Source organism: Plecotus auritus (genome assembly GCF_963455305.1).
Source record: "Plecotus auritus genome assembly, chromosome: 10".
In the NCBI taxonomy this organism is placed as follows: Eukaryota; Metazoa; Chordata; class Mammalia; order Chiroptera; family Vespertilionidae; genus Plecotus; species Plecotus auritus.
The window spans coordinates 24,555,217-24,581,365 of record NC_137785.1 but is presented as its reverse complement, the minus strand read 5'-3'; the positions used below and the strand labels follow the sequence as shown (position 1 = coordinate 24,581,365).

Below are 26,149 nucleotides of genomic sequence, written 5' to 3'. Positions count from 1 at the left end.
ACTCTCTATCCCTCTCCCTTCCTCTCTGTAAAAAATCAATAAAATATAATTAAAAAAAAAATTCTGCATCCACGGGCCTGCACTGTAGGGTGGAGCCCGCCTCCTTTGTCCTTTCCCGTAAGCTGGCTCAGTCTGGCACATGACCTCTTCCCTGAAAGCGGCCACATCTGCTCTGTCCTCCTTTGTCCCCAGGGCCTGGGAGAGTGAAGTCCCAAATCCAACCACCTGCCTGCTCCCAAGGCCAGCTCCCTCAAAGCTCCTCCAGCTGAGACGAAGACCCATGCCCAGCTTCTCCAGCTGCAAACTGTACCCATGCCAGGCGGACATGCAGTTAAAAATAAATAAAGGACACATGTGGCCAGGGATGAGACCAGTATATGCCCGGGGGTAAATGCCAGGAGAGAGGGAGATAATTCCTACATCTCTGGCTGCCTCCCACCCCAACATACACTTTCTAAAGTCCCTGCCACGATGCCTGTATTGTTTCTCAACAATAAAATCCGGCAGATTATAGTCTCAGTAATCAGGCGAGAAAGGAAAGCTGCCTGCTCCCCACACCCCTGGTAGAGCTGCCGAAAGCTACTAGCCTTTTGCAGAGCTCAGCATCCCGGCAGGAAGTAAAGGGCAAAGGCAATATTTAGATAATTAAAAACCCATTGCTGACAGGCCAGCCTGCAGCCACAGGTGGCTCCAGGGTGGACCAGCAACGATTCAGATGGGCCTCTGTGCCTTCTCTCCACCCTTCCAGCTGTGGCTGAGGGAGATGAGAGGCCTGGGAGGTAGGCAGGTGACTTCTAGAAAATTCTACCCTGAGGAATCAGGCTCAAGCCTGGGATTCTGGCTCCACGACCCCTGTAAGATGGCCCCCTGGCCCTGCCTCTCTGCCTCCCCTCCACTCCAGCTGCAACAGTCTCCAATGGCCTCTTCCTGAACTGGCTGTGCCCTTTGCCTGGAACTCTTACCCCAGGGCTCCCTCCATCCTCCCCCCATTCATCACCTCCTCAGGAAGATTCTCCCTGACCGCCCGGTCAGAAGGTGCTGCACACAGCCCTCCCCAGCCACCCCAGCCCCTCATTCAACTGTGGGGTTCCTATGGCACTTAATCCCTGAATTCACTTACACCTGCCATTTTTCTTGTCTGGTTCATCTTTCTCTATGCTGCTTCACTGGGCTTCTCCACCACTGGGCAGTGCCTCTGTGGCAGCTGCCCACAGCGGGGACTCAGTGCGGAGAAGTGAATGACTGAATGATGCCCAGATTGGATACAAAGCAACCCAGAGCACAGCCTCGGAAGGGGGGGTGGGGGGCGGGGGGCTGGGTTATAATCCATTCTGGGAATGTGGTTCTGTAAGCTTCTGAGGAGCGGTGTCCCTGCACCCTGGGCATCCAAGGTGACCACAGGTCTGTCTGGCTGGCAGTCTGTGACTTCTCACTTAGCCTTTCAATATTTAAAGCTTGACTTGGTGCCAAGAATCACGGAGCTCCCAGGAGCAGAACCTCGCTCCTCCTCCGGACTCTCCCCTGCCTCCTCCATCTGACCCTCTCCCTCCCCCCTGCTCTGAGCAGATGCCTGTGAAAACCAAACCAAGACCAGTTCCTCTTCACTAAGGCCAGGCCTCAGTGACCTACTGTCATGGGGACAGGAGAGCATGGGCCACTGCAGCACAGATAACCTGAAGCCCCGTTGTAGGCCGCGTCATCTGATCAAACGCTGCCTGGACCTGCTGCGCCTCCGATGAGCAGGCTTGCGTTCCAGCCCTCCTTCATTCCCCACCTCTGCTTTAAAGGGCTTAAAGGGCCTTCCCGCCCAGCGATGGGCCAAGGGCTGGTCCTGCCCTATCTGTTGGGATGGTCCTGCTGGCTGGAGGTGTGCTGACTGCTTCAGGCCTCTCTCGTCTCTCTCTTCTCCAAACTCCTGGAGACTGTGCCCCACACACAGCACACTCCGTCCCTCACCAGCCACCCATCATGCCAGGTCGTGAGTTTCTGGAACCTTCCCCTATTGTGACTGAGGAACAGTCTTGACAGTGGTGCTCCCTCTCCCTGTGGGGTGGCTGAGCCAGCCATGCCAGCTTCTCCTTGGTGGCCCCAAGCTTCCACGCCCTTCCTCTCAAGCCTGCTTTCCCTGGTCCCTGCAAGGTGGTGTTGGATCACTTCTTCTTGGATGCAGGAACAGGTGAGCTGGGCCATTCCAGGCCAGGCAGCCTCCTCGGAGGGGTGGGAGCCTGGAAGCTGGATGCCCTGTGTTCAAACCCTCACCACTCTGGGCCTGTGACCTCTCTGCACCTCAGATTCCTCCCAGACCTGAGTGTGGAAGATGGAGCTACTACCTGCAAAGCACAGAACACTCCAGGCCTCTCGTGAGGCTCTCACATTCCATTATGGGTAAGGTGTGGCGAATGTCTCCATGTCACAGACAGGTCCCTGCCTGAGGTCACTACCATGAGGGGATGCATGTTTGGCAAGTGGCAGACACCTTGGAGACACCCCCTTCCCTGGGAATGGAGGCGGCTCGGCCCACAGGCATCAGGAAGGGGCCTGCCTCCCCACCCTGTGCAGCCAGCTCCACCAGCAGTAAACCAAGAGAGGGTTTTGCTTCTCCTTTTCGAAGCAGCCCAGATCTAAACCTTGTCAGCCCACTTCCCTAAAGGAAACAAGTGAGTGAGGCCCACTGAGAACTCAGAACTTTCTGGCCTTCAGCCAAACCCACGGATGCCTGGCTGGTGACCAGGCCAATCCTACTAATCCTTGGCAGTTGCAGGGCCTCCCTCCTTGGGACACTTCCCCCTTAGACATCCCCTTCAAGTTCGATGGTCAGTTCCCGAGTCTCTTTCTCATGACCCTTTGGGTCTGCCTTTGTCATGATCCCCTCTTGCCCTCACTGTCCTTATGACCTATTCCTTACGTATCTTCCATCCTTGAGTCTCAAAGCCCAGGTCTGGGGCCTGGTATACAGAAGCACTCAATGAATGCTTGCCTGGTATACAGCAGGTGCTCACTAAATGCACATCAGAAGACCACAGGAAACAGAGGTAGGGCTTTGTCTCTCAGGCCCAGGGCCCAAATCTGAGAGAATTTGGAGTTGATCCTTCAGGCCCTGTATTACAAATAAGCCAAGTGTGTGTGTGTGTGTGTGTGTGTGTGTGTGTGTGTGTGGAGGGGGGGAGGGGAGGGGGAGGGGGGATGGTTCCCCAGGGGCCCCAGGCTAGGGGCTGATTTGTTTTGGTGTCTCAGCTCCTGAGCTTGGGGCTGGACCACACATAGCACCAGATTATTGAGGGTCCCACCCACTTCTGCTTTCACCCAAACCACCCAGCTAGTCTTCCTCTTATCAGCAAACTGTCCCACCCAGAGGCCTGTGGTGGCTTTGTTTGTATTTACCCTTCCCTCCAGGGAGCCCTGATAAGAAGGGCAACCTTTACCCTTTGCTGCTTCAAGGGTTAGCCTGGAAAATCTTCCTGTTAACGGAAGCATGGGGCCTGGGGCTTCTGGATAATTCCATCATCCACCCCCAGTCTGGGTGAGAGGAGAAGGAAGCCCAGGGGAGGGCTGGTTCCCCATTTGAGAGATCCCTTCCCCAGGCCATGCTGTGGCCCCTGTGGAGGGGGCAGTGCTTGGCTGGTAGCCAGGTCTGGAAGCTGGTGGGCCTCCCGAGGAAGCCCTGTTTGGGTGACTAGCTCCTTACTGTATTGTAATCTCAGTGCCATCAAGCAGGAACCATGGACACAGGGCAAGTCCTGCTGTTCCTTGTCTCCATGCCTAGACCCCTTCGGGGCACAAGGGGAGGCCTGGCTCAGGTTGCTGCTCAGAGGGGCTGCATGCAGAAGTGGGGGTCCTGTACTGTCATTCCAAGAAACACGGCGTACACCTGGCTCTCTAGGTCATGCTCCCTAATTCTTCATCCACAGGGCAGTCCCAAATATCTGTCCATCAGCAAACGAATCCGCAATTCTGTTGAATCCCATGAAAGAGCATCACTCAGTAATGAAAACCATGGACACACGTGACCATCTGGATGAATGTCCCAGACTGACCATCGAGCGAAGACCAGCCAGCCAGAAGAAGAGCACACACTGTGTAACTCCATTTACACGAAGTTCCAGAGCAGGCTAACTCCCCTGGCTACGGCGAACGAACGGACAGCAGGGGCTCCGACAGATGTTTGTACACTGTGCTCACAGCAGCATTGCTCACAATAGCCAACGCATGGAAGCAGCTCAAGTGTCCACCGACAGATGAATGGAAAACAAAACGTGGTCTGTTCACACATGGAGCATGATTCAGCTTTAAAAAGGAATGAAGCACTGACACATGCGACGACATGGATGAACCTTGAGGACATTATGCTGGTGAAGTAAGCCCATCACAAAAAGACAAATCTGTATGAGTCCATTCATATGAGGTCTCTAGAGCAGTCAACTTCATAGAGACAGAAAGGACAATGGTGGCTGCCAGGGGCTGGGGGAGAGAGAAGGGGGTGTTATTGGAGAAAGATGGTGGTGAATGTACTTAATACCACTGGTGCTAAATTTTATGCTTTGTGAATTTTACTGTAATCAAAAAAATAATAATAACAACTAACCTAGCGTGATGGAAAGCAGATCAGTGGCCACCTGACTGGGGTAGAGAGAAGACTGGGAAGATATACCAGGGAAGGAACTTTCTGGAGTGATAGCATCCGTGTCAAAAGCCAGTGAGCAGAACTCTTACAATGTCTGCATTTTACTGAATGCAAACTACACCTCAATAAAGTTGATTTTAAAAGTATAAAAAACTAACAACTCTGAACACTCATCTTTCAACAGGCTATTTACAATTTGTTCTTATGTACCCATATATTCATAATCTCTCCAATATAAAGTATATGCAAAAGAGATTTTTAAATGTTTGAAAAACAGAGTTCTAGCATATTCTTTCTCTGTTAATGGGTTGCTGTGTCCCCCACTTAGGAAGACAGGGGTCACTTTGGAAGACATTATGTGGGAAATGCCCCACACATATAAGAACAGATGTGAAGCCGCTTCCCAAAATACCCTCGTGGGCCAGTATGTCCAAATTCTTGAGAGAGTTCAGAGTCCCAGACCAGAACAGGTGCATCCCACCTGCCCTGGGGGTGGGGTCTGTGCCCAGGGTTGCAGCTGTAAGCAATGCTGGGGCTCATCCCAGACAGGTGGTAGGTGGAGAGATATGGGCGGGAGCCCCACTTCCAGAGGCAAGATGGGGCAGCAGTAAGAATGAGGGTCTGGAGCAAGAGTCCCCAGTTCAAATCCCATCCCACCAAAGTTTAGCTGTGTGGCCTGCAGCAGGGCCCACTGTGCCTCAGTTTTCCCGTACATAAATCAGATGATACTCCCTTGGGGGTGGTTGTGAGAATGAAAAGCTAATATCCAAAGCCCTTAGGGCTCACTCACTCTCTCTCTGGTCACCATCTCCTCTCTCTGCCCACTTCATTCCAGGTCCTTCTCCCCCAAGCTCCATGGGGCATCCAAGAAGTCTCTGCCACCTTCTCTACAGCCCAAGTTCAAGTCCGCAGGCGGGTCTGTGTTTATTCTCAATTCATCCTTTTCCTGCCCTGGGCCCAGCACCTGGCTCCTCCCTGGGCCCATTGTCTCAGGACATAGGGCCATCCGGTCTGTCCTGGGGGAGAACAAGGGAGCCCCCCGCCCCCATTTCCTTACAACCACTCAGCTGGGACGCCAAGTCCTTAACCCAGCCCTTGGTCAAATAAACACAACTGCACACAAAAGACATCCCAGCAAGAGCCTTAGCAGTGAAGGGTGGGAGGGATGGGCAGGCACAGCTCCTGGGCATTCTGTTTAAGATGCCAAAGGGACCATCCTTGGGTTCTGGTGCTGCCACCCCACCAGCTCTTGCATTCCTGGGACCTGGAGCCCATCCAGAACAGGTTTGGTTTTGTTTTTGTTATTTTTTAAGCCGAGGGCCTCCCTATTGCTCCTTTCTCCCTCCCCTACTCAAACCCACCCCAAGGCCTCCGTAGTCCCAGCTCACACTGATCCCTCTGTATACAGACAGTCTGTGCTCATTCTGGCAGGAGAGCCAGGATCTGTGCCAAGTAAGAGCTGCCCCCGACCCAGTTTATAAATGAACAGGGGTCAGAAGCTCCCCACTGGCCCCTCGCCCAAGGTGGCCTACGGTGCACCTGATACCCTCCACCCCAGGACTGTAGGGACAAGAGAGGAGCATCCTCCACCATCTCCCAGGGGTCCCCGGCAAGGCTGAGCTCCAGCTGGGAAGCTCAGTTTGATGACAACCCTTCTATCAGCTCCTGAGCTGGTGTCTGCTGGGATCAACTCCCAAATAAAACCTCTGCCACCAAGTCCTGACTCCAGGCAACCCAACTCAGCCAATGGCAAACAAATGCCAACAGCATCACTGTGTGTGGGTCAGCCAGGTGACAAACCCCACAGGCACAGGGACACTTCATGCCCTCCAGGCAATGGGGGAGAGGCCAGAGCGGCACAGGGGCCCAGGCCTGGGGCAGAGGACAGGGACAGAATGGCCCACACTTGGACTTCACCGTTTCCCCTTGCTTCTGATGGGTTTGCATTTTCTCTCCTCAGATTCCAACTATTTCCAAAGGCATTGCCTACCACGGTGGTGGCTGTAATTGTTTCCTCTCTATTCGATCCATTAACGGGAACTCAGATCCACAGGCTGGCTGCTCGCTGAGGCTTCAGGTAGCAATTTTCCATTTGTGTTTCAAATTTTAATGAACGTGCTTGTCCCCTGGGCCCTCCACGTGGGGCTGTAATCCTCGCACAGCGGGTCGGAGGCGTGCCACCCAAGGCTGGGCTCCAAGGGGATTTCTACAAGGGCCTGCTTTCTCCAAGGAATAGCTCCAACAAAAAATGGTTCTCGCTGCAGCAGCCAGCCGGCCCCCACCGCCCCTCCCTGCTGGCTCGGTGTTGAGCAGGCTGCAAATCATAAGATTATTATTTCTTTCCGCCATCCCCAAAGTATCCTATATCCCAAGATGGAGAGGAAAGTTCAGCTCTGATAAGATTGCATCACCAGGGAGGAGATAGATTCTCGCCCTTGCTCCCTCTGCCTCCGGCTAACATAATTCCTTTCTGATCTTACCCAGGGCATCCAGTCAGGCTGGGAGGCAAACGGGATAATCCATTTTAGAGAGATTGATCAATATCCTTAGGAGCCTTTTAAATGGTTCCACAGGCTTCTAGGAGCCAAGGCAGACAGCTGAGCTGGAAATTTGGGGGCCAGGGGTGATAGGAGGGCAGGCACAACCCTCAGGGATTTCCTGACAGTCCTCCCATTTCCTACCAGACTTCAAGAGTTGGTTCCAATTGGGGCAAGGAGGTGGGGTGCATATGGGCAGGTTGTACACTGGGCCAAAGGGACTGGCAGGCTGAGGTCTAGTGGGCCCTGCACTCATGTCACCAGTGCCTGAAGCCAACAGGAGGACACGTGTCCCTCCCAACACGAGTAGGGGCTGCTCAGCTCCCACCAACAGATGCCCAGGGGGACTATAGACTCGGTGTAAGCAGAGACTACACATATCTATACTAATAAAAGGTAATATGCTAATTAGACTGGGAGACCTTCTGGGAGACCTTCCGGACATCCTTCCGTAAAGCCATGGTGGGGGGGGGGGGGCAGGCACCGGCAGTTAGGGGCGATCAGGCCAGGAGGGGAGGGCAGTTGGGGGTGATCATGCTGGAGTGGGGGCAGTTGAGGGCGAGCAGGCTGGCAGGGGGGGACAGTTGGGGGCGAGCAGGCCAGCGTGGGGGGGCAGTTGGGAGCAAGCAGGCCGGCAGTGAGGGGCAGTTGGGGGCGATCAGCTGACAGGGGGGGCAGTTGAGGGTGAGCAGGCCAGCAGGTAGAGCCGTTAGGGGCGATCAGGCAGGCAGGCAGGTAAGCAGTCAGGAGCCAGTGGTCCTGGATTGCAAGAGGGATGTCTGACTGCCGGTTTAGGCCCGATCCCTGTGGACATCCCCCAAGGGGTCCCAGATTGGAGAGGGTGCAAGCCTGGCTGAGGGACACCCCCCCCCCCATGCACGAATTTCATGCACCAGGCCCCACTAGTGTGTGTGTGTGTGTGTGTGTGTATATATATATATATATATATATATATATATATATATATATAATGCTAATTAGACCGGACAGCCAAACGACCTTCCGGATGAAGCCGGGGCTGCGAGGGCCGAGCCCCTTGCATGAATTTCGTGCATTGGGCCTCTAGTATATATATGTGTGTGTGTGTGTGTGTGTGTGTGTGTGTGTGTGTATTATTGATTTCAGAAAGAGGATGGGAGAGGGAGAGAGATATAGAAACATCGATGATGAGCGAGAGTTATTGATTGGCTGCCTCCTGCATGCCCCCCACCGGGGATGGAGGCTGCAACCCAGGCATGTACCTTGACCAGGAATTGAATCATGACCTCCTGAGTCATACCATAGCTCAACCACTGAGCTACGCTGGTTGGGCCAGAGCTTCAGTATTTTAAAGAGAAGCTAGAAATCTTGGGTTTAAAAGGAAACCTACTGGTTTTTAAATATCGGCAATAAAATTTTTTAATAACTTAAAATACTGTGTGGGAACCAAGTAAAACACAGCTGCAGGCCCAGTAGTAAGCTGTCCAAGGTCTTCCAGCAGCCCCAACCAGGAGGCTCTGTTTCTTCTCCCGACCTCCTACCCCTCTGCTGAAAATCTCCCAACAGCCTGACCCCCTTTTCTATCATACCCCCAACACCGTCCACCTGCCTGTCAGCTCCACCTTCAAACCATGTTTAGAATTGCACTCCATCTCATCCAGTCCTCAATTGCCTGGACTATTGCAGTACCTCCTTCCTGGTCTTCTGCTCCACCCTTGCCCCCTGCAGTCTATTCTTGGTACAGCAGCCTGAGGAGGTCAGTAAAAGGCCAGGCAGATAGATATGCCTCTGCACAGAACCCTCAATGGCTCCCATCTCATTCTGAGTGAAAGCCAAGCTCTTACAACCCTCTCTGGGATCTTGTACTCTCTGCCCTCTGTCTACCTCCTCTCTCCCTTGCACTTGCCCTTCCCTTGTAATCTGTGTTACCTCTTCGGCCAGACATCCAATCCATATGACCACGAATTGATTTCAGAGAGGAAGGGAGAGGGAGAGGGAGAGAGAGAAAAATCAGTGATGAGAGAGAATCATTGATTGGCTACCTCCTGCATGCCCCCGACCGGGGATTGAGCCCACAACCTGGGGCATGTGCCCTTGACTGGAATCAAACCCGGGACCCTTCAGTCTGCAGGCCAACGCTCTAGCCACTGAGCCAAGCCAGCTAGGGTACCATGAAGGAACTCTAAAATCATGCAGAACAAGCCACATAAACTGGTGTGTCCATGGTAAACTTCTGGACTCTGTTAACGGGTATGAGAAAGGATTTCTCTGACCACCCCATAAAAAACAGCAATCCCCACTTGGCTGCCTCAGTCTCCCTTACCCTGTTATATTCTCTCCATGTCACTTTTCACCATCAAACCTACTGCTTATTTATCTGTTTGTTTCTTATCTATGGCCTTGATTAGACCATGCACTCCATGAGGGTAGGGATTTTTGTCTGTTTGACTCTCCAATTGCTGTGTGCTCAGGCTAGAACAGCACTAAATGGATGAATGTCTCCCCATTGCCTTCAGAGTCTCTGAAAGCTGCTTAGCATGATGCTCAAGGCCCCTCACATCTTCATCCTTCTCTTCCGCGGTATCCCCAATTCTCCCTCCATGATGAACCACCTGCAGTGTGCTCAGCACAATTTTAGGCACATGTTCTTCTCTTTTCCTAGAATGCCCTCCCCTCCCCTCCCTGCTTACCAAGTGAACTCTTATTCATCCTTTAAAACCCAGTGAGGAAATCCCCTACTTAGAAAACATTCCCTGACTCGGCCCCCACTCCCAACTTCAGTTAATCCTCCTTCCACTCTCACTCCCATGTCTGCTCATGTTGGCATTCACAGCCTTCGTGTCTGTCAGGGCAGAGTCTATGTGCTTGTGCTTTGCAGTCAGCCCGCTGCTGTCAAACCAAGCACTCCACCACTTCCCACCCGGGGCAGCTGGTCACCCCAGAATTGTGCTGTGCCACAATCCCTCCCTAGCACAGCTGGATGTGGGGGTGGAAGGAAAGGAAGTGCCTTCCAGAGGGTCTCTATGCTCTCCAGCACTGAGTGAACCCCTTCTCCGAGATGCCAGTGATGTTGGGAGGGAGGGTCAGGAGCCTGGCTGCTGGCCCCAGCTCTGGACATGATGCCCTCATACTCACCTCATCCCACCTGCTCACCCTGGGCCAGCTCCTCCCTCACCCTCTCTGGGAGGGTCCTTCTCATAGCAAATCTTTCGCTTCAGTTTTGTTCTTTCCGCTTCCCTCTCCCATGACTGGGGCAGCCCCTTTCCCATAAGTCATTTGCCAAGAGGACAAGTGGCCTCCCCCACTGCCCTCCATGCGCACAGGTGAAGGGGTGGCGCAGGGGGAGGCGGGGAGCCATCGGGAGCCTGGGCATCCGTCTGGCTATAACTTGCCTGGCTTAAAGGGCCTCCTCCTGTTCAGGGAAGAGGAGAGGGTCAGGGCCTCAATCGGATTCACCGGGGAGAGGGCCTCCCCCCTCCCGCAATTCCAGCCACACCCCTCCCCAAATCCCTGCACCAACTGACAATATTTTTATAACACTGTTTTGGCACGTCTTCTGTGAACTTAATTTAACATTCATATTGCTGCTACTTAATTAAATAGATGAACTCATTTTACATTTACAAGTCTTAATTCATCCTGAACAAAATTGGCCGTGTTTAGTTCTTTATACACCAGCAGCTCCCTGGAACAAATGGTGGCCTTTTTGAGTTAACGGCGGGGACAGGTTAAAAGCTAATTATGGGCTCTGGTCGCCTGTGTGAGAGAGAGCAGACATCTTTATCCATAATCAGAAGTGGCCTCCGAGTTCCTTCTTTCTCAGCCATAGCCAGGCTGGCAGGCCCTGTGTCCACCTGGATGAGGGGTAAGTGCCCAGCCCCTCCCCCCCTAACTTCTACCTCCACCTGGGGGAACGCTTTCTGTCCCCACTCACCACCTCTCCCTCCTGGGGAGCTCCCACCCTCCCTGGACATCTGCACTGCTATGCAGGGGCTCTGTCAGTCTGTCTTGGCCATAACAGGTCTGTTTGTTCTTCCTACCCTAAGCAGTCTGAGAATGGGGTTGGCAGTCTGCACTTTATAGCCCCCTAAGAGCTAGGATTGGCATGGTAGAGGCTGGGCCCAGGCTGCCTGGGGGGTTCCTATCTCATGGGTCAGGGCAAAGGGTCACCCAGCTAACCCCAGGGGAGTGCCCGAAATAGTAGGTGTGCAATACACGTTGCAGATATTAGTATGGTTCCTAGCTTGGTGCTGGGCCCAGGGTGGGGTGCCAAGTCCAGCGGGCAAATTGGAAGTCAGGTTATTAACTGTTCTGACTAGGGGAAGACAGCGAGGCTTGGGGTCCAGGACTGTCCATGCCCTGGAGCCAGGCTCTGGGGGACAGAGGGAAAGTTGTATCGTCCTGGGACCCTGGGTGGCGATGTCCGGCAAGTCACCACCCTTCTCACTCCCAGTGGAGTTAACCAAGCAAATCTGAGGCCGCCAGTGGGTGTCCTGGAGGGAGGGCAAGAGCTTGAGGGACTTCACCTCTTGCTGCACACCAGCCCCCAGGTCCCAGGTCTCACAGTGAGGTTTACTGGTGGTGAGACACCCAGCACGCATCCCTCCGGGGGCATTCTACATGCTTCCCTTATGATTTATGCCTCACAGCAACCCCGTGTGGGCAGAGCCTGTTCCTAGCCCCAGTTTATGAGCCCAGAGAGGTAGCTTGCCCAGGGTCACACAGCTAGCAACCGGAGATGAGGTTTGAACCCAGACATTCCAGGGGCGAAGTCCACAGTCTAACCACAAACACACAGCCCCTCGAGGAATGAACAGAACCTCCAGAGGTGCGTGACTGTGTCTGGGCTCCGTTGGGGACTCTAGCTGCCCCCTAGGCATATGGACAGTGCCCCCCATAACACAAGGAGCTGACTCCCCCAAAGGAAAGCTTGCTGACCCATCATGAGCATCGATCATTGGCCAGGAGGGATGAAACTATGAAACGAAGAAGTCTGGTGTCGGCCTGGGCCCTCCCTCCTTCTCAGCCCCCAGGATCCACTGAACACCGCAGGCAGCTGGGCCCAGGCTGATGGCCACCTCTCCTACACAGCATCCTGCCTCTAGCTGAGCAAGCCAGCCTCTGCCCTGTGCCCCCTGGGTGGGCGAGGGGAGCTAATCCTAGTGGAGGAGCCATCTGTGCCCCTGAGGTGGCTGCCTCACCAGACAGGGGTTGAGAGAAGTGTGACAGGGGTCCAGCTGTGGGCAGGATTGTGGTGTGCCACCAATGGCTCCCCCAGGACTCAGCTCCCCGAGAGGCTGCGGCCCCCAGCCCACTGGCCTGGGGCGCCACGCAGAGGCCAGCAGGCTGCTGACGCAACCTGGAGGGCTGGTTGCAGAGGGAGCAGTCAGATGGCCCAGGAGAGCTGGCTGTTTGTTCTGAGAGGGGGAGAGCAGGCTTCCTTGTTAGCTTCAGTCCTGCAGTGGATCCACTGATGGCAGCCCCTGGCACCGCAGGGGGCAGTGGAGGAGCCCTCAGATGCCTGGACGAGGCTCTGGCTGTCCTGCACATGCCCTGTGGTGGGGGCTGGCTGCCTGTTTCTCCAGCATGTGTATGCCCTGCCCCTGCCTCTCACAGACACAGATGTCCTGTGGCCATCAGACCTCCATGGGGGAAGCTGGCTAGCCCTTTTACCCCCCAGGCTTCCCAGACTAGAAACCATTTCAACATACCTGGCATCCTGGCCCCTGCCAGCGAGCCACATGGCACAGCCTGCCCCGCCTGCCCTGCCTCAGATTTTGTCCACTAGTCTCACCCCCTCCGAGGAACCACCCAACCTCCAGCCTCTCCCACCCAGGACACAAGGTGTCTCAGTCTCAAACAGGTGCCCGGCCTCAGCACCACCAGGGCAGCCCTGAGCCCCATCTGGCAGCCCCCACAATCTCCGGGCTAACAGCCCCCACAATCACTGGCCACACGAATATTTTGGCGGGCTTCCGATGTGCCAAAAGCACCTTTAAATACAGGTCATCTCATTCCACGTTTCACAAGCCACACAGCCAGCAAGAGGCACTACTGTGATCAGGTCCCAGATGTATCTGGTCTCAAGGCCTGAGCGCTAACCATGCTCCTGCCCCTGCATCTCCTCCTCTGCTGACCAGGGTGCAAAGACCCACCAGCCCCCTGGCCAGAGAAGGCAGGCCACCTGCAGGGCTGAGCAGGCTTGAGACTGTGGATGCCCCACCCCTGGGGAAATGCCCAGGATGTGGTAGGAAACCAGGAGGGTAGGGGCTTCTCATGGGCTCCTAATCCAGGTACTCAGGTATGAGGGAAACAGTGTCACCCCCAAAAATCCCCAGGGCCCTTGTCACTGGGCAGGGAAACAGAGTTAGCAACCTGGCCCTTGGCAAGCAGCGCCTGGGAAGCCTGGCCCAGGCTCAGTCTGAGGCTGTTTACATCCAGCATCTGGTCCCAAAGGCCCACCCACCTTTACTGTGCGTCCCTAGCTGTGAACAGCTGAGAGTGGTGAACGTTTGGAATTCTCCCTCCTCCTGGTGTCCAGGGACCCTGTGGGATGGCATTTGGAACCCCTGGAAGGTTTTTGGGCGCAGGTGGCCAAGAGTGAGGGGCCCCATCTCCTGCCTTGTTGCCTCTCCTTGGAATTGCATCAGCCCCCGCCCCCAGGGTTGGGAGCCAAAGGAGGGGTGAAACAGCTTCAGGGATTCCCCCAACCCTGCTTCCTTCCCTAGCCCCCATTCTGGCTCCTTAATCAGTCTCTGGAGACTCTCCCCACCAGCTCCTCCTACCCAGAGGCTCTTTCATCAGACAGTCAAGAAATTTTTACCCAGCACCTTCCTCAGGCAAGAGATGGGGTTTTAACAAAAGCAGAAGACAGAGCTGTGTTAGGCGTAGGACCCCCGCCCCCCGGCCCCCCCCCCCACATACATACACACACATTCACACATACACACATATATACACACACATACACACACTCACACGGACACACAGATACACACATTCACACACATGTACACACACACGTACACACACATATACACACAAACACACACTCACACGGACACACAGATACACACATTCACACACATGTACGGACACACATATACACACAAACACACACACACGGACACACACACATTCACACACATGTACACACACGTACACACATACACACACACACACACACACACACACACACACACACACGAAGGTCCCCCCTGGTTGGAACCCTCCCTTCTCCTCCGGGTTGGAAGAACTGCCCCCCTGTGAGCTCGCACATGATGCCGGGGCAGTGCTCAGGACGATGCTTCCAGAGCCAGAGTCCAGGACCCTCACAGCTTCCACTTTTACTGCTGAAATACACCACGTGGGTGCATACGAGGACCCAAGGTGGCTGTGAGCCCTGTGGACTGAGGCCAGGAAGCCTTCCTTCTGTCAGGGGAGGGAGTCACGCTGACCCAGGAAGGAAGATGAGCAGGGGCCCGGCACAGAGGGGAGGGAGGGCTGCACCCTCGGGTGCTTCAGTGAGGAGGGCCTAGGGCCGTGCTCATCTGTTACACCTGTTGACACCCCTGACCACAGCCCTGGGGCCAATGTGGTGAAAGGCACCCTTGTCGGGGAAGGCCAGCCCCATCATTTTCTCTTTTGCAACTGACCTTAACGGTGGGAGGAGAGGATAAATGGATGAGCCACTTCCTGGCAGATCTCACAGTTCACCCCGGGCCTGTGGGAGGTGGAGGGGAGGCGCTGCGCGTTCCGTTCCGAAGGCATCCGCTAAGGCCAGAGGCACAGGGGGGCTGACGGTTGCCTAATGAAATCCTTACAGCTGCCACCCTCCCAGTCACAATTCAGGCATCCCCTGCCACAAATGGGGAAATGGAGCCTCAGAGGGGGAGAAGCCACCCCGTGGCCATGCCCGGCCTGGCTTCCAAATGTCCTCCCCCTACAAGGGCTCCTGGAAATTTTAGGAGGCCCTGGAGAGCCGCCACGGGCAGGGGGCCAAGGGCCCGCTCCTCCGCCACTTTCACTAGCTAGAGGATGCCACTCAGTCCTGTGAGTCGTGCCTGGTTGCTCATTGGCACATACAGGCCCGGGAACACTTGGCATTGCCAGGGCCCTCATTAGCAGAGGATCTTAAAACAGTATGTGGAAACCCTTCAAGACCCCCTGGGCTGAGCGCCAGCAGGCTCCAGGTTTTACGGGGTGAGAATACTGAGACAGAGACAGCTGCTCTGGGGCGGGTGGCTGAAGCCCACAGCCAGCTCCCTGCCCCCAACACACCTCCTTCCTTCTCTTGCAGGGGTGGGGCTGGAAACCCCTCCCACCTGCGCAGATACTGAGGAACAGAGAGGCTCCAAAAACACGTTTTTGAATGCAATAGCGAGACGCCAGAGTAGGAAGGGCATTTTGGGGATGCGACTACATAGAAGAAACTGAGGTCCATAGAGTTCCCACATGTGATCAGAACTAGTTTGCAGCAGGTAAGGCTGGGCCTGGAACCCAGGCCTCTCCACGTCCATAGGCCCAAATCTGGGCGGATTCTGCACCAGGCAGGAGGGAGAGCCCAGGGAGTATCCAGGGAGGGTGGGCTAGGAGGAAGCAAGGACCCACAGGCAGGAGGCTCTAGCTCTTTTAAGGTGAGTCCGGGGTGAAGTGTAGGTGTATGGTCGTTCTTTGGGTTTAAATGTCTAAGTCTAGACAGAAAAGCAGTGCCCAGGCCTGGGCCCAGTGCCCCCTCCCCTCTGCCCACTGCTCTGGGACCTCAGTACACATCACTGGACTGCCATCAGCAGTTAGTGGGTCAGAAACCTCCTGGTCAAGGCAGAAGGGCCGCGCCAGGTCAGAGTTTCTGCTGCAACCGTGTTAACCTGGAGGCCTTCCTGAAGACCCCAGACTCACTCCCCAAGCCTCCCAGTGCTGGAGTGAAGACCTCTGGCCAGTCTCTCTGCCAGTCACTACACAGAGGTGCTGGTCATCTGTCCAGAGGCCTTAAGGGGCCAGGCTCCCTCCCCTCTGCTTTCAGGCCCTGCAGCAATGCCTGTTACCCCTTCCTCTCCTCCCTCCCAGAGCTCCACCCACCTTACCCACAGAGCCCCTCCATGTCTTCCCTTGGGGGGGTCCCAGTCTCCCTGGGCACCAGAAAGGCCAGAGCACAAAGCATGTGCGTCACCAGGCACAGGTCCTGCCTCATTCCTCATCTACAACCAGGCTTCCAGAACCCCAGACCACTGTCTGAGGGAGAAAGGGGAGCACGCGGGGCACCTCCGTCGTGAAGAGGATGACAAAGGCAACCGTGAGAAGATCAAAGCTGGACACACTGACAGAGCCCACCCCATCATGGACGCAACCTGGGTCTCATCGAGCCCTCACAACAGCCCCAGGAGCTAGTTGCTTCATTATCCCAATTGCTCGAGGGGAAACTGAGGACCACAAAAAGGGAAATGGTCTGGGCCAGTGGTCGGCAAACTCATCAGTCAACAGAGCCAAATATCAACAGTACAACGATTGAAATTTCTTTTGAGAGCCCAATTTTTTAAACTTAAACTTCTTCTAACGCCACTTCTTCAAAATAGACTCGCCCAGCCCTGACCGGTTTGGCTCAGTGGATAGAGCGTCAGACTGCGGACTCAAGGGTCCCTGGTTCGATTCTGGTCAAGGGCATGTACCTTGGTTGTGGGCACATCCCCAGTAGGGAGTGTGCAGGAGGCAGCTGATCGATGTTTCTCTCATCGATGTTTCTAACTCTCTATCCCTCTCCCTTCCTCTCTGTAAAAAATTAATAAAATATATTCTTAAAAAAATAGACTTGCCCAGGCCATGGTATTTTGTGGAAGAGCCACACTCAAGGGGCCAAAGAGCCGCATGTGGCTCGCAAGCCGCGGTTTGCCGACCACTGGTCTGGGCCCACACACAGGGAGGGCTGAGATTGATCTACACAGGCAGGCCAGTCCTGCGGCAGGGAGACCAGCCCCCCGAGCGGCCAGCACTGGCCACCACGGTGGCCCCGAGCCATGTGTGAACACTCATGTCCATCGACTGGCATTAAATGACATCCCAAGTCCTGGTCTCACGAGTCACAGTGTAAGTGATCAATGACCTCACGTGGCTGGTGGCTGTTGTGCTGCACGGTACAGGTTTAGGACATGGCGTCATCAGAGGAAGTTCTACAGAGGGAGACAGGGCTGTACGGGGGGCTCCTCCCTGGGGCTCCAGCCCCCCATCGTGGCCTCTGACTGGAAAGAGGAACCGGTGTTTCCTGAGGACTAGCGTGACCCATCCTGGTGCACAGACCAGGTTCTCTATTCTCACAACCACCGGGCTGGGCAGGTGCCTGGATGGCGCCAGGTGTGCCCTTCACTGCACGGATTAAGGAGCCAGAAACGGACTGATGGACAGACAGATGGGGAGAGAGACCCCGAGCAAGCTGGGAGACCAGCACTTCCTGGCTGAGCATCTCAGGTGGGTGGGGCGAGTCTCATGACAGGTCCTTTTTATACCACGTGGGCTCGAAACACAGCCTAGCCCCTTAAGAGTGTGCTCTGCACACAGAGCAACTGAAGACCAAGTTTGGCTTTGCGACGACTTTGAACCGCATCCCAGCATGGTGTGTTACCCCCACTTTACAGCAGGGGAAACTGAGTCTCAGAGAGGGCAACAGCTGGCCTGAAGGGGAGTTGGGACTGGAACCTGAACATGGCCACCCTGAGCTTTCCTGTGCAGCCTGGTGTTGGCTCCCAGCTGTGTGACCTTGGCCAAACCCCATCCCCTCTGTGCCTCAGTTTCCCCTGGTGTAAAATGTCGTTGGTCAGAGCTCTGCCACACAGTGAGATGACGTGGACAAAACAGGCAGCGCAGTCCTGGCCACGTGGTCAGTGTACTGTTGCCAGGGTTCGTGGTGCCTTCCATGACCACTGCTGTGGGCGGCCCCATACCATTCATGGTGAGCATCCTCATTTCCCACAGACCCCACACCCTCCCCGACCCGACCCTCGCACCCTGTGAGAACAAAACCCGTGGTCACTCCCGAAGTCCCCTGCATATGCCAGGACGGCTGCCTCAGGTCACCCTGGACTAGGAAGCACAGATGCCCAGGTGGCCAGGGACAGCGGGCCACAGCCGGCGGCCTCTGCAGGGGAGAGATAACCCGGCTGGCATGCCTGCTGTGCCTGGCTCCAGCTCACGGCGTCCAACATTGTGCTGCAGGCTGGGGGCCCTGTCTCTGACGCCCCGCTCAGGGGGATGGTGGCAGGAAGTGACAGGGAGGCAGAGTGGAGAGACAGGCCCTCACAAAGAGCGCGTCCCCTGTAAGTGGAGATAAACCTTGGGAGGAGAAAGGAGCGCTAAATCAGTTGTTGAGCAGATGTACCACATGCTGACAGGGCAAATGTGCGGCCTTTCACGGCCACTCCACGCTCACCCGCTGTTATTCATGGCCGCGCCGGCGCTTTATCTCCCGCACATGATGGGAGGCCACAGGCAGACACTTGCTCCTGCCTGCGCGGGGATCCCTCGGAAAATATTAATATGTAAATGCCACTCTCCAAAGACCAGAAATGAAATGGAATGACCGGCTGGAAGATGCTCTGTTGGCAAGATAAAAAAAAGAAAGGAAAAAAGAAAGCTGCTCAGAACTGGAGGCGAGAGGGCTGGCTTAGGAGAGGGGGGATGGGAGGGGGCGGGGAGCAGAGGATTTTTGGGAGGGCATCAGCCATTTCCTTGCTCCAGGCAAATGGCTTCAGTGTAAGGCTGAGAGCAGGGGAGGGGAGCTCTGGGCTGCAGCCCAATGTGAGGATGTCTTTACCGGGTCCCAAGACAAATAGCACAGATGCTAATGTGTACTGGACTTCCATTTTGTGCCTGGGATCTTCTGGAAGTTTTTATGCACATAAGCTCTTTCAGTCACTGCCAGCCCTACAGCCCATTTCACAGACAAGGAAACCAAGGCACACGGAGGTTCAGTGGCTGGGCCAGAGCGTTAAACCTAGTGCTGTCTCTGGGCCTCGGGGTCTCCGCTTCCTCCTGCTCCAGGAGCGAGCACATGACGGGACCTGTGCCAGCGAGGCTCATGTGCAATGATCTGTCTGCAGGCGGGGACCATGGGTTTTGCTCTGAGGATGTTCTGGCAGGAGGGAGGGATCTGAGTGAAGACAGGTGATGCCCACCAGGCAGCTGCCCACAGGACAGGGCTGGCACCCTCCGGCCTCCCTTCCCAGCCATCGGGCATATCATTTCTCCTTCCCCATCTTTTCTGCATCCAGCCCCTGATGGCCCCCACCTCCTATCCCACGTGCCCAGCGGGAAGAGAGCTGGGCCTGGAGTGGAGGTCCTGGGAGCTGGGTGGGGGATACCCACTAGCCACAGAACCAGCGGATGGCAAGTTGGTTAAGGTCTTGACAGAAGAGATGGGAGGAAAGCAGCCCCTAATACTTTGGGGGTGCCTAGAAGGCCCTGCCAACATATGCTGGGGGGCCCCGTGGGACCCACCCAGAGAGGGTTGCTGTGGGCTCTAATGGTCTCCTGCCCCATCTGACTGGATCCTCAGAACCCAGTTCTGCACAGCCAACCACAGTGCACCCTAGAAGAACACGGAGTCATCCCTGGCCCCCGCCTGCTCAGGTAATCCTCCCCACCACACACACACATTGAAAATGCCGCCTGAGCCCTGAGCAAAGGCAGGTGTGAGCTGGAAGCAGCCTCAGGCCCTTCTTTCAGAGGCTGCTGCCTCCTTTCACAGCCCCACCCGCCTGCCAGCTGCCAGAGCTCATCAGCAAACTCCAGGGTGACCCCAGGCCACGAGCTAACAGGAGCAGTTGTATTTCTTCCCTGCAACGCCAGCTCGCTGCTACTTAACCCTGTCAAGCAGGAGTCTACAGAAGACCTGCAAGAGGGGCACAGGAGGCAGCGTGGGTTGACACCAGGCAGCCCCTGGCTCCCCGGGCACCCTCCAGGCTGGTGCGAAGGCCCCTGGGACAGGGACAGGCACAGGGCAGAGGCAGGCAGTGCCTGCAGATGGAAACTGTGACTTCAGGAAGCTGGAATGCTGCTTGGGAAATATCAATGCTCATTCGTCAATGGGAGGCACCCTGGGAGCAGAGGGAGGAGTGTGTGCACACACAAGCACATATGTGCGAGTGCACACGTGTATGCCCACACACATGAGCACACAGATACACACATGTGCACACATGCATGTATATACACACAAACACACTCAGGTGCATACCCACCCACCCACCCATGCTCACAAACATGCACACAGATATACATACACTCACGAATTTACACATGTGTATACAGACACAAATGCGCACACATGTGCACACATGCCCTGGCATACAAACATGTGTGTGCACATGCATATGCACATCCTTGCCAAGCCTCTGACTAACTCTGACCTGGCTCCCAGGATCCCTGCGAGCCCCAGGGCAGATACAGGCAGAGGAGGGAGGGGAAAGGAGCAGCGGCTGGGGGAGGGGGTGCTGGGACTAGGCCTTGCAGTCTGGCCTTGAGAAATCTCCATCCCATATGATGGATTCTGGCAGAGGGGCCCTTCCCAGGAACAATGGGCTGGAGTCTCTGGGCTCTGTGGGCGCCTGTGTGTGAGGAGTTTGGGCAAGAGAAAGGTGTAGCGTGTGTGAGAAATGGGGCTTGGCAACCTCTCCGGGGACTGTGCCAAACCTCCAGTGGGCACTGCTCCTGGCAGGGCCAGGCCAAGGGGCTGCAAAGCCAGGCCTGCCCACCCCTCCCCAGGCCTGGCTGCCTTCTTCCCTCCTCCAAGAGCTGCCGTGGGGTGGGGGAGGCTCAAAGGCAGGGGTTACCCTGAGGCGGGGGGATTCAGAGGGCACAAGGGAGAGAAGGGGGCTCTCATGACCGGGAATGCGAGCAGCAGTTGGGTCTGTTCCCAGGGAAGCCCCAGGGGCTCAATGCCAGAGTGGAGGTAGGGGGAGGGGGCAGTGAAGAGGGAAAAGGAAGGAGAGAAGGGAATGGGGAGAGGAGAGAGGGAAGGGAAGAAGGTGGAGAGAACTGGGGGTCAAAGGGCAGAGAAGAGAGGCAGCAGGAGGGGGAGGGGAGAAAGAGAGGGAGGAGAGGGGCCCAGTGGGCAGAGGACGCTCTGAGGAGAAGGAGGTGTTAGGAGCAGCAGCCCTGCCCTCAGCATCCTGGAGAGCCCCTGGTTCTCTGCCCATAGCTTTCCAGGGCTCTTGATAGCCCTGGCCACACCCTGGAGTCACCTTTGGACCTTGAGGGTCTTTTGCTTTTTGGGGAGCCCCCAAGGATTCCAACATGTGCTAGTTCTCAAAGTGGGGTCCACACACACCCAGCAGCATCACCTAGGAGCAGAAATGCAGATTCCAGGCCCTCCCCAAGACCTGTGTTTTACTCCACCATCCGTGGGGGGTGGGGGGGGTCCTAAGCTCAGGAGAGGGTGGGACTGACCAACCGACCCCGCACCCCAACCCCCACCTGGAATGTGCAGCCTGGGGCCTCCAAGAGCAAGGGGAGAAGAGTGCCGGGCAGGGCAGCGGTGGGAGTCCACGGGGAAGGAAGGCCCTTCAGCCTCCTGGAGGAGTGATGACGCCTGGGAGGCACAGGGACACCTGGGAGGTACAGGGACGCCTGGGGATGCGGTCAAGCTGGGGACAGGGGAGGGAAGATGTCCCCTTTGTCCTGAGAAAGCAGGCAGGCCAGGGCACAGAGGTGTCCCAAGGCTTCAGAGGTCCTCAAGGTGACCCCCACATTGAATGCTGGGGTTTAGGGTCAGGAGAAGTGTGGGACGGACTTTCTGAAGGTCCTGGCCCTCAACCTGCCCAACTGTCCCCATGCTGGAAGGGAACAGGTGAGACTGGGGTCCCTCTGTCCTCCCCCATCTTGCAAGATTTGTAATTAAATTAGGGCACAGTCTCTGCTGGCATCACACAGCTGATCAGCCCACCTCCACTGCTGGGTGATGGGAGCACTTTGATATTGGGCTGGACTCTAATGCGTGTGGTGTGAGGGACCCTAATTTATTACGCGCTGGTAATTGATGTTTACACAAAGCAGCTCTTACAGCTACTCAAAGTAGGAGATGAAAAGCAATCAATCAGCCATTTGCCTCAAAAGAGAGGGAGAAAATACCACACATATCAAAAGCAACCCCCCCAAATACTGAGAAGGGGCTGGATTAGCACATTGGCACTTTGAAGCTTGGTTTCAACCGCACAGACAAATGGCGATTGCAAGGATGTGGGGAAATCATCGCCAGGCTGCCTGTGGCCCTGGGCCCTTGGGAGGGGCGGGGTCTGGGTCCCCCTGGAAGACACAGGCTGCAGTGTGGGGTGCTGCCCTGTCGCCCAACAGCCTTCCCTGAGCCGCCTGGCATCTCACCTGTTCTGTTTCCTCTGGGCCACAGGAATGTGGCTCCAGGCCCAAGTTCGGTTTTGAGAGGGCCCTGCTGAACCCCAGCGTGACTCCAGGGCAGAGTGAGACCCTCCTGAACCCTTGCTTCATGGCTGAGGTGTAACGATCCTCACGGTGGGGCTGAGCCAGGCTGGGGTCACAGGGACAGTGCTGAGACACAAGTGGAGAAGGCCACGTGGCCACAGAGGCAGAGGCTGGAGCGATGTGGTCAGGGCCAAGGAGCACCAGCCGTCCCTGGGAGCTGGGGGGATCAAGGAAGGACCCTCCCCTGGAGGCTCCCCACGGAGCACAGCCCTGCACACACCTTGACGTCACCCCAGTGACACTGATTTCCAGCTCCAGGCCTGCAGAACCGTGAGAGAATACGTTGGTGCTGCTTCAGCCCACCGAGTCCGGCCATTTGTTGTGGCAGCCACAGCAAGCTAATGCGGCATCTGGTACTATTTAATACAACATACAGATAAGCACAGCAGGGGCCAGATAGGCAGCATGGAGGTCACCCTCCCCCGACGGCTGAGTCTGGGTCTCCATGGGTATGTGATATGTGGAGAGGAGGGGAGAGAATGCAGCCAGGTGCCAGGTGAAGTTAAGGTGTGGGCAGGGCTGTGCTCTGTATGGAGGCTCCAGGGGAGGATCCTTCCAGCTCCCAGGGGCTACAGGTGCTCCTTGGCCACATCCTTCCAGTCTCTGCCTCGTGGTCACGGGGCCTTCTCCACTTGTCTCAGATCTCTCTGCGGCTCTCTTTTTTGAATATGTTTTACTGATTTTAGAGAGAGAGATGGAAATGTCAGTGAGAAACATCAATATCGATCGTCTGCCTCCTGCACTGCCTCTACTGAGATCAAGCCTGAGACCTGGGAGCCCTGACTGGGAATCAAACTGGTGACCTCTTGGTGCAACCTCTTGGTCGGCCCTCAACCACTGAGCCACACCAGCTGAAGCTAGGCTCTGCCTCTCTCTTATAAGGACACTTGTGATTGCAGGGCCCACCTGGATAACCCAGGGCACTCTCACATCCCAGTCCTTAACTTAATCACTCCTGCCAAATCCCCTTTTCCCAATCAGACCGCATTCGCAGGTTGCAGGTATTAGGGCATGGACACGTCTTTTGGGAGCCACTTTTCAGCCTACCACACATATGAAGGGAAAATGGAGATAGGTTCCTGCTTCTTTAAGTCCAGCGAAGACGACCCCGGAGCTCACCCAGCAGCCCTTACATCTGTCTGATACTTTCTGAGTGCCAGGCGCTGTTCTGAGCGTTGCGGACATGGCAGTAGAGAGAACAGAGCGATCCCTGTCTTCACGGAGCTCACGCGTACATGTGGTTAAAGAGTGACCAATACAAAGGGAAGCAAATAGAGCCAGGAGAGGAATTCGGTGTTCATTGTCCACGTGGCCGACCCCATGGAGCAGCTGACTTTTGAACAAAGGCCTGAAGGAGCAGGAGCAGGAGCAGGAGCAGTGTGGAGATCTCGGGGAGAACATTCCAGCGGGGGCGGCAGGTGCACAGGCCCACAGGCTGAGTGTGCCTGGTGGGTCACAGAACAGCAGGAGCCATGTGGCTGGAGTGAAGCAGATGAAGGGGGGTCGGAGGTGGATTCAGGAGGGAGTAGGAGGCTTTGAGGTGGGTCCCAAAGGGCTTCGTAGTTCTAACCGTGACTCTGGCTTTTGCACCTGTGGAGTGGGAGCTGTGGGAGGACGGCCACACTTGGGATCCCGCCTCCCTGACCAAGGCTGGGTTTCCCCCCTCCCTTCTAGTGTTTTCTTCCAGTGGGGACCATCAGAGGCAGCCCAGCCTCGCTGAGTATCCAGCTTCCGGTGCCAAGCACGGCCACCAGCCGTGGTGTGTGTGCCCTCGTGCAGGCAGGCTGTGCAGGCTGCACACGCGCGCGCACACACACACACACACCCCTCTCTGGTCCGGGGCTGGGGTGAGCCTGGGCAAGTGCAGTGTGCCTGCTGGAGCTGCAGCTCCATTAAGAATTTATCAGCCCAGAGGGAAGAAGTCTTTAGTTCTGGGTCTCCCATGGTGGGGTCTGCGACAATAGCAAAACTTAGCTTCTGGGAATAAAATGGAAATTCAGGCCCTGGAGTATAATGAAAAGCTGGCTCGCAGGCATTTCCCTCTGAGCAGGGCTGAAAGGCCCCCTAATGACGGGAGAGCTGGGGGACAGGTGGGGGCACCAGGGGACCCCAGCACAAGCACACAAGATGGTGGCCACGTTGGAGGCGCTCCCCCCACCCCCCAGAGCCCCACCTGCTCAGGGCTGCCTGGCCTAATAAACTCTCTCTCTTTGGAGTCACATTCGAAGCGGTTCCAACAGGGAGCCATACGTCACCAAATCCAGCAAAAATTTGTGCTAAATTGAATCAATCCATCTTGGAAATGGCTCTTGTCAGGTTCTGTCAGAGAGACCGTCTGCAGGGGACGGAGAGATCAGGAGGGGCAATCAGGATGTGGGGGTTGGGGGGCTCGAATCTTAACACCTCAAAGCCTCCTGCACGCTGTGGTTGGGGGAGGAGGGGCTGGCACTCACCCACGAGTCCTTGTGAAGGAGGCTCACCGCAAGCTGTGTGTATATGGGGGTTGGGGGGGGGGGCAGACAGGTGGCAGAGGCGTCAGGCTGGCAGTGGGCCCCACCCCACAGCCTGGCCAGCCTGCATTGTTCTACCTTAGATGGAGCCTTCTCATGTCTCAGTTCAGTGGAATTCCGCAATTATTAGGCACCCACTAAACACCAGGTAAGCTGACGGCAGGGGAGGGCCTGGGCAAAGCCAGCCAAGTGGAACTCAGTCAGACCCAGGGCTGCAGGACTTGGAGATTGGGAGCAGCCAGGGACTGGAGCCAAGGTGGCCCCTTGAGTGGGCAGCTGAGGAAGGCGGCCCCTCCCTTCCAGAAGGGCTATAGCCTTGCCATGGCCTGGGGAGGCCCTTGGCCTCCTCCTTGGTGCCATGCGTCTCCCCTTGTTCACCATGATTCTGGGCATCGGGCCCGACCTCTGGAGCTCTGGGCTCCCGAGATGAACAAGACGTGGGGTCGCCCAGCCAGCCCCTGCCTGCTGTTCTGAGCGAGGCCCAGGAGCTGTTACAGAGCGAGGCTCAGGGCCTCCAGGTCCTACCGGCATGACCTCCCCAGAACCAGAACTCTTCCTATCTCTTCCCAAAGCCCGGCTCTCAGGTTGGTCCACGTCTGCGGTCCAACCTGTCAGCCAGCTCCGTTTCCACATGTGCCCACACAAAGCCTAGCTCCCACCACGCGGGCAGGCCACATTCCCCATCCCATGAAAAGCCCTGCTGGGTCCAGCCTTCCAGCCTTCGTCCGTGCTATACCCCTCCCCACAGCGACCCTGCTGTCTCTACTGAGGTCATCCCAATCCCCTTTCCTTCAGTTCCCGGCTCAAGTCTGTATCCCCTGCTGTGGCCATCTCCCTCCAACTCCAATCCCTACCATCAGATCTAATGCATCCCAGCCCGCCAGCACTCAGCGTGTGCCTGTCGCCGAGTGTCCGCTCCCTGAGGTCACAGACCCGACGTGCACATGATAGTCCCCAAAGGATGCAACACAGGCAGGCACGTAGATGTTTACGAACCATTCTTCTGAATGTCAAGTTCAGGG

At 56.0% G+C, this 26,149-nt stretch overlaps 1 protein-coding gene across 5 annotated transcripts in view; it reads right to left on the bottom strand.

Moving 5' to 3' along the window:
- Nucleotides 1-26,149, bottom strand: part of GSE1 (Gse1 coiled-coil protein) — a 414,418-nt gene that overhangs the window by 122,404 nt on the left and 265,865 nt on the right. The gene's annotated exons all lie outside the window — the stretch shown is intronic.